The sequence below is a fragment of the Myotis myotis genome, unplaced genomic scaffold (genome assembly GCF_014108235.1).
Source record: "Myotis myotis isolate mMyoMyo1 unplaced genomic scaffold, mMyoMyo1.p scaffold_m19_p_18, whole genome shotgun sequence".
In the NCBI taxonomy this organism is placed as follows: Eukaryota; Metazoa; Chordata; class Mammalia; order Chiroptera; family Vespertilionidae; genus Myotis; species Myotis myotis.
In genome coordinates this window covers 4,828,057-4,837,158 of record NW_023416322.1, presented here as the reverse complement: position 1 = coordinate 4,837,158, position 9,102 = coordinate 4,828,057, and the positions used below count along the sequence as shown (strand labels likewise).

The following is a 9,102-nucleotide window of genomic DNA, read 5'->3' as shown; positions in this document are numbered from 1 at the left end:
CTTTCTCAATGAGGCCGACCTTAACCACCATGTTAAAAATTGCAAGGGACCAAATCTCATTAACACTAATGATAGATTCTCTGTTCTCAGGGTGCACGCAGATCAAACTGCAGGTGAAGACTCTGAGACTTTCTTTTTTTGTAAAAAAAAATATATTTTTATTGATTTCAGAGAGGAAGGAAGAGGGAGATAGAAACATCAGTGATGAGAGAGAATCATTGATCGATTGCCTCCTGCACATCCCACACTGGGGATTGAGCCCGCAACCCAGGTATATGCCTTGACTGGTCAAACCTTGACCTCTTAGTTCATAGGTCAACATTCAACCACTGAGCCATGCTGGCCGGGCCTGAGACTTTCTTAAAGGCAGTGATGAGGCCATAACACAAGGAAGTAGTCTGTACCCCAGGTTAGGCTGAGACAAGGATAGGGTAGGATATGGGGAAGGACCAGGAGAATCTGCATCAAGAAAGAAGACAAGAAATCTGGATTCACCACAACTGAGCCAGTCCTTTCAGGCACTGCTAGCTAAGCGTGGTCACATTTCCTTAGTAAGGAGGGGCTGTGAGTCACCATCAGGGTCCCACTGTGAGGTGTTTGCACCCGTATATAATCATGTTCGCCACCTACCATGCAGTACAGCATGCACTGTTCTCACCTTCGAGCCAGGATGACACTCATCCTTTCAATGTTTTCATAACTCTCCGGTGTTGGACCTGAACCCTGTGGATCTGACCACTGTTTTGGTCCTGATTCTGGATTTCAGTAAGGGTGGGACTCGATTTTTGACAAGGCCTGTTCTTGCAGGTGTGGGCTCTGGCTAAACCCGGAATGTAGCGGGTACCCCATCATTGTTCAGGGAGTGCGTGTGGCTCAGGTGCCCGCTGCCCTCTCCGGTGCAGCCTCTCACAATGGGCACTCAGGACCGTTGCTGCAAGGTTAGTGCTCCTTACTCTGAACCCACCCGTCCTTATTTCTTTTCTTTTTAAAAACACGATCCAGATGGCTAAGCACTACAGAATCCGAGTATAGCTCCCGGTATAACTCTCTGCTCTGTCATTTCACTGAAGAGAGAGAAACAAACCTGCTCAAAGGAGTAGCTAAGTAGCTAAAATTTATTCCATCCGACCTTTTTCTCAAGTTCAAGCTTAGCAGTGACAGATTCTGTTTTGGTTTCCCTGTTTTCTATCTATTTATTTTGTTGATCCTCACCTGAGGATATTTTCCCATTGATTTTTAGGGAGAGTGGAAGAGAAAGGGAAAGACAGAGAGAAACATTGATGTGAGAGAAACACATCGATTGGTTGCCTCCTGCACAGGCCCCAACCAGGGCCCGGACCAGGGAGGAGGCTGTAATCAAGGTACTACATGCCCTTGATTGGAATTGAACCCAGGACCCTTTGGTCTGCAGGCCGATGCTCTATCTACTGAGATAAACTGGCTAGGGCTGGTTTCCCTGTTTTCAGTTCCCCAGGCAGGAAACCATCTGCCTTGATGAAAAGGATTTAACACCGAAATTGTGTGTAATGGAGACAGAGAAGCAGAGCCACTTGGTTAATGTTGACTGTGAATTTCTGGTGTGAACCAACCAGAGACTGTTCAGTTGACATCACTATTGGAAAGAGGACAGCTGACTCCAGACGCTGGGCTCAGACAACTCTGGATTTGAATCCAGGCTGCAATGCTTTCTACCTGGGAGACCTTGGGCTGCTTCTTAATGTCCCCGAGTTTCACCTTCCTCATCTATAAAATGGGGAATTAAAATGCCCACTGAATAAATAGCTATTGTAAAGTCATATTATTATGGGAGGGAAGCTCATCTATTGGTTCACCCAAAGGTACTGATGACGGACTTGAATTTAACGCACTATCTTCTTCCAGAGACATTTTTCTTTTTTATTTATTTTCTTTTCCCATCACCATTTATCCCCTCTATGCCCTCTTCCACCTCCACCCACCCCACTCCCCCACCCCTGCGGTCACCACACTGCTGTCCTTGTGGTGAGTCAGAGGCATGTTCAATAGGACCCAGAGCCTCACTCCAGGGGAGGGAGCTCTGATTGGGGCACAGGGCGCTCAAGGTCTTGGGCAAATAACACTGCGTGATTCAGGAGAACAGGAGCTTCCAAAATCAACAGAGCTAAGAGAGTGAGCTCAGCAACAGGGAGAGCAGTGACCCCCAGGAGGACAATTCATTCATTCCGCTGATGTCTGCGTGCCTCGCATGTGCCAGGCACTGTGCTCAGGCCTGGAGACCCAGCAGTGAATTGAAATGGATCCTCAGCTTGCATTCTAGTTGAGAGAGACAGGTAATGAGCAGGGGAATTGGGGGAGGGGTTTGCTGGGGTTTACAGTTTTAATCACAGCGGTCAAGTATGCCTCCCTGACATGCTGTTTGAGAAAAGAAAAAAAAAAAGAAAGAAAGAAAGAAAATGAGATAAGGATGTGTCCTAGAGGAATTGGACAGCCTGGGGGAGTGGAGGTGGTGGACTAGGGGTAAAAGCCTGGAAGGAGGAAGGATTGTTGCCAGGCCCTGGGCTCAATCCAGCTCTCAGTGGCTGGTGACGTCAGAGAGGGCAAAGGGCAGCCTGATCCTCTCTCCTGACCAGTGACCAGTGCCTCGCAGCTCTTTGCCTGCCTCCAGCAGCCTCATCTTTAACACCGCAGATGGCCGGGCCCTTCTCTAAGGTAGGATTGTGTGGTTGTCCAAGTTGAACACTGCTCAGGGTGACAGCTCTGAAGGGGTCAGCTTACACTTAGACATTCTAGGTTGGTACATTATGGCAGGTGGCAGTACAGTATCCATTCCAACAAAAGCAATATGTTATCTTACTTTCCTGACACTTGGAATAAAGCATCTTAAAGGAGGGGAACCTTCTTCTAATTCACACTGAGGTACCTGGCAGCCCTGACGTTCCAGATTTCCAAGAGGCCCTCCCAGTGGTTTTTGGGGACAGTTTTTATGGGTGAAAGTCAAATCCCTCCTCTGCTGAAATTTCTAGTGTGGCTCCATCACACACTGGAGAGCCCTCCCCGGACAAGCATGTCAGCAGTGGGAATTCCAGAATTTCTGGTGGGAGAGGCTTACTGTAGCGATCTAATTGGAGGCCGAGGGAGCCAAGGGACCCTACGGAGAAGCTGCATTTGCAGGGCAAACATCCAGCGTTGGGTTAGCTGAGGGAGCAGCTGCTGGAGATGAGAGCAGTGAAGTCCACGCCCCTTAACCCCATCCTTGCAAACCAACTCCTTCTCAGTGTGGTCTCTGCCGCTTCTCTGGCCTCCTGTCCCAGCCCTGCACCGAGTCAGGGCCCAGTCATACCAGCTCCTCAAGGTGGAATCGCTCGCTTACATTTGCACAAGACGCTTCTGCTGCTGGGCGGGCCTGGGTCCAACTGCTCCTGCCCCACGGTGGTGCCCGGAACCAGCTGCCCCTCTTCCCGGCTCCCTGCCTCCCTCTGCGGAGCCTTCCCTGATGTCCAAATCCGCTCCACACACACGTGGTCACTCTATCCTGGTGCTCACAAGCATTTCATAGGAGTTCCTTTCAAGTATTTATTTTCCCCTCTGCATTCAAAAGAAATATTCATCTGTCCATTCATTTCATGGTACCACGGGCTCCTCGAAGGCTTCGTGCGTCTTACCAACCTTGGCAAACCCTCCCTGAGGGTCGATAGTTGTGCTGTGGGGCACCAAGTGATCAGCATCTTCTGTGATAATAGAGAAAATGGTCCTTTTGAAGTCTACATTTCCAACCTGTGGCACATGCCACAAGCAGCTTCTAAATCCCTTGCATCCCAAGAGGCTGTTTTCTCCACCTGTCATGTCAGCCCCGAGCCTGACAATCTCTCAGTAACCGAGATGGAAACATGCACCGAATATGCAGGTGCAGATAAGAATCATGCCGGCGCTTGCAAGGGCCCTGGATCAAACGGTCCAGCCGCAGTCTTCACGCTTGAGGGTAGATGTTCACGCCCCTTTGGGGAGAGAGAAAAATCCCATACCCCAATAAGGCAAGCATGTGCCCCCGAGCCCTGAGCCCATATAGCGGGACAGCCCCCTGGGCATTGCCGCAGTCCTTTCGCCTCTGTAGGCCTTGCTCACTGGGGAAACATACAGAGTATGTGGCCTTGTAACCCCAGCGCATAAGTCCTCGTGGAAAGTTGCCATTCTCAGGCATCAGGCATGCCCATGAGCACAGTCCCCAGGGTGACTCTGGGACAGAAATATCCCAATTTAAAAATATTCTCCAAGTGGCTTATAAATGTGTACAAGTTCAATTACTCTTGGCCCCCATGTGCTGCGGCAGCTGGCCTGTCTGTGTTTATTTGTTCCCCGGCTTGTGCTTATTCCGAGGGACGGCATTTGTCTCATTGTCTCCTCCTCGCCAGGCAGGGAGCCCCTTAGACTAGGGGTCGGCAACCTCAAGTAAGTGGTGGGCCCCGGGGTGGGGGCGGTGGTGTTCCGGGGTGGAGATCAAAGGAGGGCTGATCCTCCTGGGGAGACGGGACGGGCTGGGCAGCAGTGGGCAGGGCTGGGCGGCAGTGTGGTCGCCAAGGGAGGACGGTGTGCGCGTGTTTGCACACTGGCCTGGGAACAGGCCCGGGGCCACCTTGGTCCCTCCTACTGTAGATGGACAGCCTGCCTTCCTGTGTCCTTAGGGATGGCGCGGAGGGAATCGCTAGTCTCATAAGGAAGAGTGTGGAGGAGAGCGGGCAAAGGTGACCAGTGATTTAAGCAGCAGGACAGGACCCACACACAGAGGGCTGTCTCTGACTCCCCTTTGGCTGGCAAGGGGGCCTCAGGGTGGCCCAGATGGGGGGCCGGGGCTGGAGGTGGGGATTTCTCACCTAAGGTTTTGGGGGATGTCAGCCACGTAAGACATGCAAATGGACACTTACAAAAGGAAGGAGGACTAAGAGGGTACAATGAAGCCCAGCATTGTCCCTCAGTCACTCCTTCACCTCAGGGGCCCATCACATCCCCACTGACCGGAAGCGGTCCCGGGCCCAGCTGTGACTGTAGCCACCTCAAGTGCCCGTGGAGGGGCAGAGGGGCCAGTTCGGAAAGCCGGCCCAGATTACTTCCGTTAGCAAGCGATTCTCTGCTTCCCGCCTCCTCTTACCCTTGGTGCGACCCTGCCTGACCGTGGACCTCAGTGTTCAGTTGGTCTGATTTCCTCCTCACCTTCATGCGGTTCGTTATCATTTGTAAAGTCTGTCACGTTTCTGATCTCATCTGATGAACACAACCTGAGAGGTGGGTGGAGTTACGGGCCCCGTTTTGTGGGTGAGAAAAATGAAGCTCAGAGAAGTGAGGCGACTTGGGCAAGGCCCCTCAGCGAGTGAGCAGCGGGCCAGACCCTGAACCCAGACATCTGACTTCATTTCTGTTTGACATGTCAGTTATGTCCATAAATCACTGATAGCCACTTGAGTGTATATGTTTTTTAGTATTTAGTAAAAAGCATTTTATAAATAATTTATGTTTTAATTATCTATAAATAATATGTATGTTGTTGTTAATGTATTAAGCACATTATACAACATATAAGAACATATTTATTGTACAAGAGTGAAAAAATAAAATAAATGTTTTTTTAAAAACCCAGGAGCCAGCATTTGTTGGTAGGAGCTGGGTACGTGGGGATTTATTATATTATTCGGACTGCTTTTCCATATGTCTAAGTTCTTCCATAATAAAACATTAGAAAAAAATAAAGAGCCCTAGCTGTTTGGCTCAGTAGATGGAACATCGGCCTGCACACCAGAGGGTCTCTGGTTCAATTCCTGGTCAAGGGCATGTACCTGGGTTGCAGGTTATCTCTGCCCCCATCAGGGCACATGTGGGAGGCAACCAATCGATGTGTCTCTCTCACATCGTGCTTCTCTCTCCTCTCTCTCTCTCTCTCTCCTCTTCTTCCATCCCTTCCACTATCTTTAAAAAATAAATGGGCAAAATATCCTCACACCTAGGGTGAGGATTAAAAAACAAAAAACAAAGAACAAAGAAATAAGAAAGAAGAAAGAAATAAGAAAGAACAAGGAAATAAGATAGTTGTCAATCAGAGAAAGACAACTATCACATGATCTCACTTATATGTGGAATCTAATTCTATATAATAAAAGCCTAATGTGCCAATTGTCCCCTCGGGCAGTCGTTCGAGTGGGAGTTCGACCAGGAGACCAGGAGTTTGACCACTTGCTATGATGTACACTGACCATCAAGGGGCGGTGCGGATCATGGCAAGTGTTGGCAATGTGGCACTGGCAGTGGGCAGCAGTGGAGGTGCTGCTGGTCCCGATGGGCCCTGGTGAGAGCAGGGCCGTGGTGGGCTGGTGGAGCAGGTAAGTGGGCAGTGCAAGGCCAAGGTGGGGTGCCAGGCAGGGCTACAGAGCTGCAAGGTTGGGGGCACAAGCTGGGGCTGTGATGCTGGGGGCATGAGCTGGGGCTCAATCTCTGCAGGCCACCCCAAGGAACCCCACCCATGCATGAATTTGTGCACCAGGCCTCTAGTGAACAAAATAAACTGATAAAATAGATCCAGAGACATGGAAGCATGGAATAGACTGAAGGATCTCAGAGGGAAGGTGGGAGGGGGTACAGGAAGAGATTAACCAACGAACTTATATGCATACTAGAGGCCTGGTGCAAGAATTCGTGCATTGGTGGGGTCCCTCAGCGTAGCCTGCTGGGATTGGGCTGAAACCGGCAGTCCAGTGCTGCCTGCTGCTCCTGCCTGCCGCTCCTGTTCATCCAGGCCCCGCTGCACCTGCCACTGCCGCCGCTCAGTAGGCTCACTGCTGCTCCGCTGGGGTCTTTGGGCTGTGGTGGCCAGCCGTGAACCCTGCATCCAGCACTCGTCGGTCAGCTGAGTGGCACTCCTGCTGTGGGAGTGCACTGACCACCAGGGGGCAGCTTCTGTGTTGAGTGTCTGCCCCCTGGTGGTCAGTGCACATCATAGCAACCGGTCGACTGGTCGTTTGGTTGTTCGGTCACTTAGGCTTTTATATATATAGATATGCATAGCCCATGGACACAGACGATAGTGTAGTAAAGGCATGAGTGGGGGTGGGAGGGGTGGAGGGGATCAATGAAGAGGAAAAGGGCAACATCTGCAATACTTTCACCAATAAAATTTTAAAAAAGAAATAAGAAAGGGCCAATAAACAGTTATGGAAGCTCTGGCCAGGACTCAGACCAAGGCAGGGTCAGCAGGGAGAGGGGTCAGGATCTGCCCCCACAATTGCCTGGCTTCTGAGTGGCCACTCACTGAGCCTACGGTGTGAGAAAGACAAGGCTCAGTTCATGCTGCTTCTGTGATTTCAGCAACATCACTCATTGTCTGAGCTCCCGCCTCTATGAGAAGCTCTGGGGCACAAGAGGCTGGACTCTGGAGCTGGATTAGTTACAAAGCTCTGGGAAGTTACTCACCTCCTGGTGCCTCGGTTTCCTCATCTGTCAAGAGGGGATGATAACTGTGACTACTTCATTGGGCCCTGGTAAGGATTGGAGTGGTGCTTGAAATGCAGGAAGGGCTGCATATCCTTGCTATTGTTAGAACCATTATTCCCTCTGCCCTTATCTTCCTAGGCTGATGGGGTCTGAATTCTCAGGGCCCCAGGGCCCCTGTTTCCATCTCTGATTCCATCTCTGAACACGTCTGAATGAGAAAGTTGCCACATCCCTTTCTGGCGAGGTTTGGGAAAAAGGGAAAACAGTTTTGCCATGTGCTACCTGTGACAGGAACAAAATCTGATGGGAAGAGGTGGGATGATGGCTCAGGAACACAGATTTTAGTACAAGTCCAGCCACACTAAACACGTCTGCTTCCCTCTTTGTTCCAGTTTCATCGTCTCCAAAGGGAGTGACTTGGAGCAGGTGGTCTAAGGGGTTCCTTTCAGAGTTGACATTTTTGACTGTGGTCTGATTTACTTTGAGGTGTGATTAGTTGTAAAATTTTGAATTTCAAAGACTCTCCTAGATTTAAAACCTGATCATAAGATTTCCTCCTTATCTTAGCTCTGGCATATGCCACATAACCATTGCCTCATGGTATATGCCAGATTAACCTTCAAAATAACAAATCACAAATTATGTATTAAACATTAAAAAACACACAAATGTGTCACATTATTTATTATACATACATGATGATTAATGGGTTGATAATGTAGGAATTCATGCCAGGATGTCAAATAAAAATACACAAGTCATATAAGCTGATCTCTATTTATGCAGTTGTATATAGCTAGCCATATATATCTCTATCTACATATAGCTATTTTATGATACATATGTCTAGTTATATATAGGTAGATAAATCTAAGATACATATCACATAGTCACCTAGTTTCTGGACCCTTCTGTCATGATTACCTAGAGCATTGCACTTAAGAAAAAAAATGTTCATAATTTTAAAAATCCACAACTTTTATGAAGTCACATGTGTCTATCTATAGTTTCTATAGACATAATCACTGACTGTTATGTTGGGGTCCAGCCCCAGCAGGTCCAGGGGTTCCCAAAGGTGTGGACAGAGTCGGCGAAGACTTTCCACCCTCTGCCTACGGTGGAGTCCTATCCGTCCCAAGAGTGGGGCTTACCTAGGGGAATGCTAGGGGTCCCTGTTTGGGTGTCATCTGTTGGGGGCCAGCCTCGGCAGGGACAGGGGTTCCCAAAGGTGTGGATGGAGTCGGCGAAGAAGGAATGACACGGAGGCAGCATTCAGGTGATCATCATAGCCAGGTTCTCTCTTTAGTTAGGTTCTCTCTTTTATTGTCCTGTTACATCTATATTTATACTATTTGATCCCATAAGCATGCCTCTATAATTACATCATGGTATGTTTCGGGAAACCTTCTACAGTTCCTAGTTTCATTTCTATAATCTTGTCTCTATCTAGTTCTGTTGATTTAAATCTTGTCTAGGTTAATCTCTGTGTTCCATTATAAGGGCTATTCCAAGGTCACTGCTCTACTGATAAGCTACAAGGAAGTGACTAAAGGAGATTATCCTACCCAGTAAAGGTTATGTCCTCTCAGCCTCGCTGCTTGCCTTTCCTGGGACTGCCCTGTGTAGGTGGGTCTCCAGGGGTATAGGCTT

At 49.1% G+C, this 9,102-nt stretch overlaps 1 protein-coding gene across 1 annotated transcript in view; it reads left to right on the top strand.

Moving 5' to 3' along the window:
• Positions 1-2,588: 2,588 nt before the first annotated feature.
• Positions 2,589-9,102, top strand: part of GJA5 (gap junction protein alpha 5) — a 45,737-nt gene continuing 39,223 nt past the window's right edge. Inside the window, exon 1 of the mRNA XM_036344499.1 lies at positions 2,589-2,688. The gene's annotated coding sequence lies outside the window, so the exon portion shown is untranslated. The remainder of the gene's footprint in view (positions 2,689-9,102) is intronic.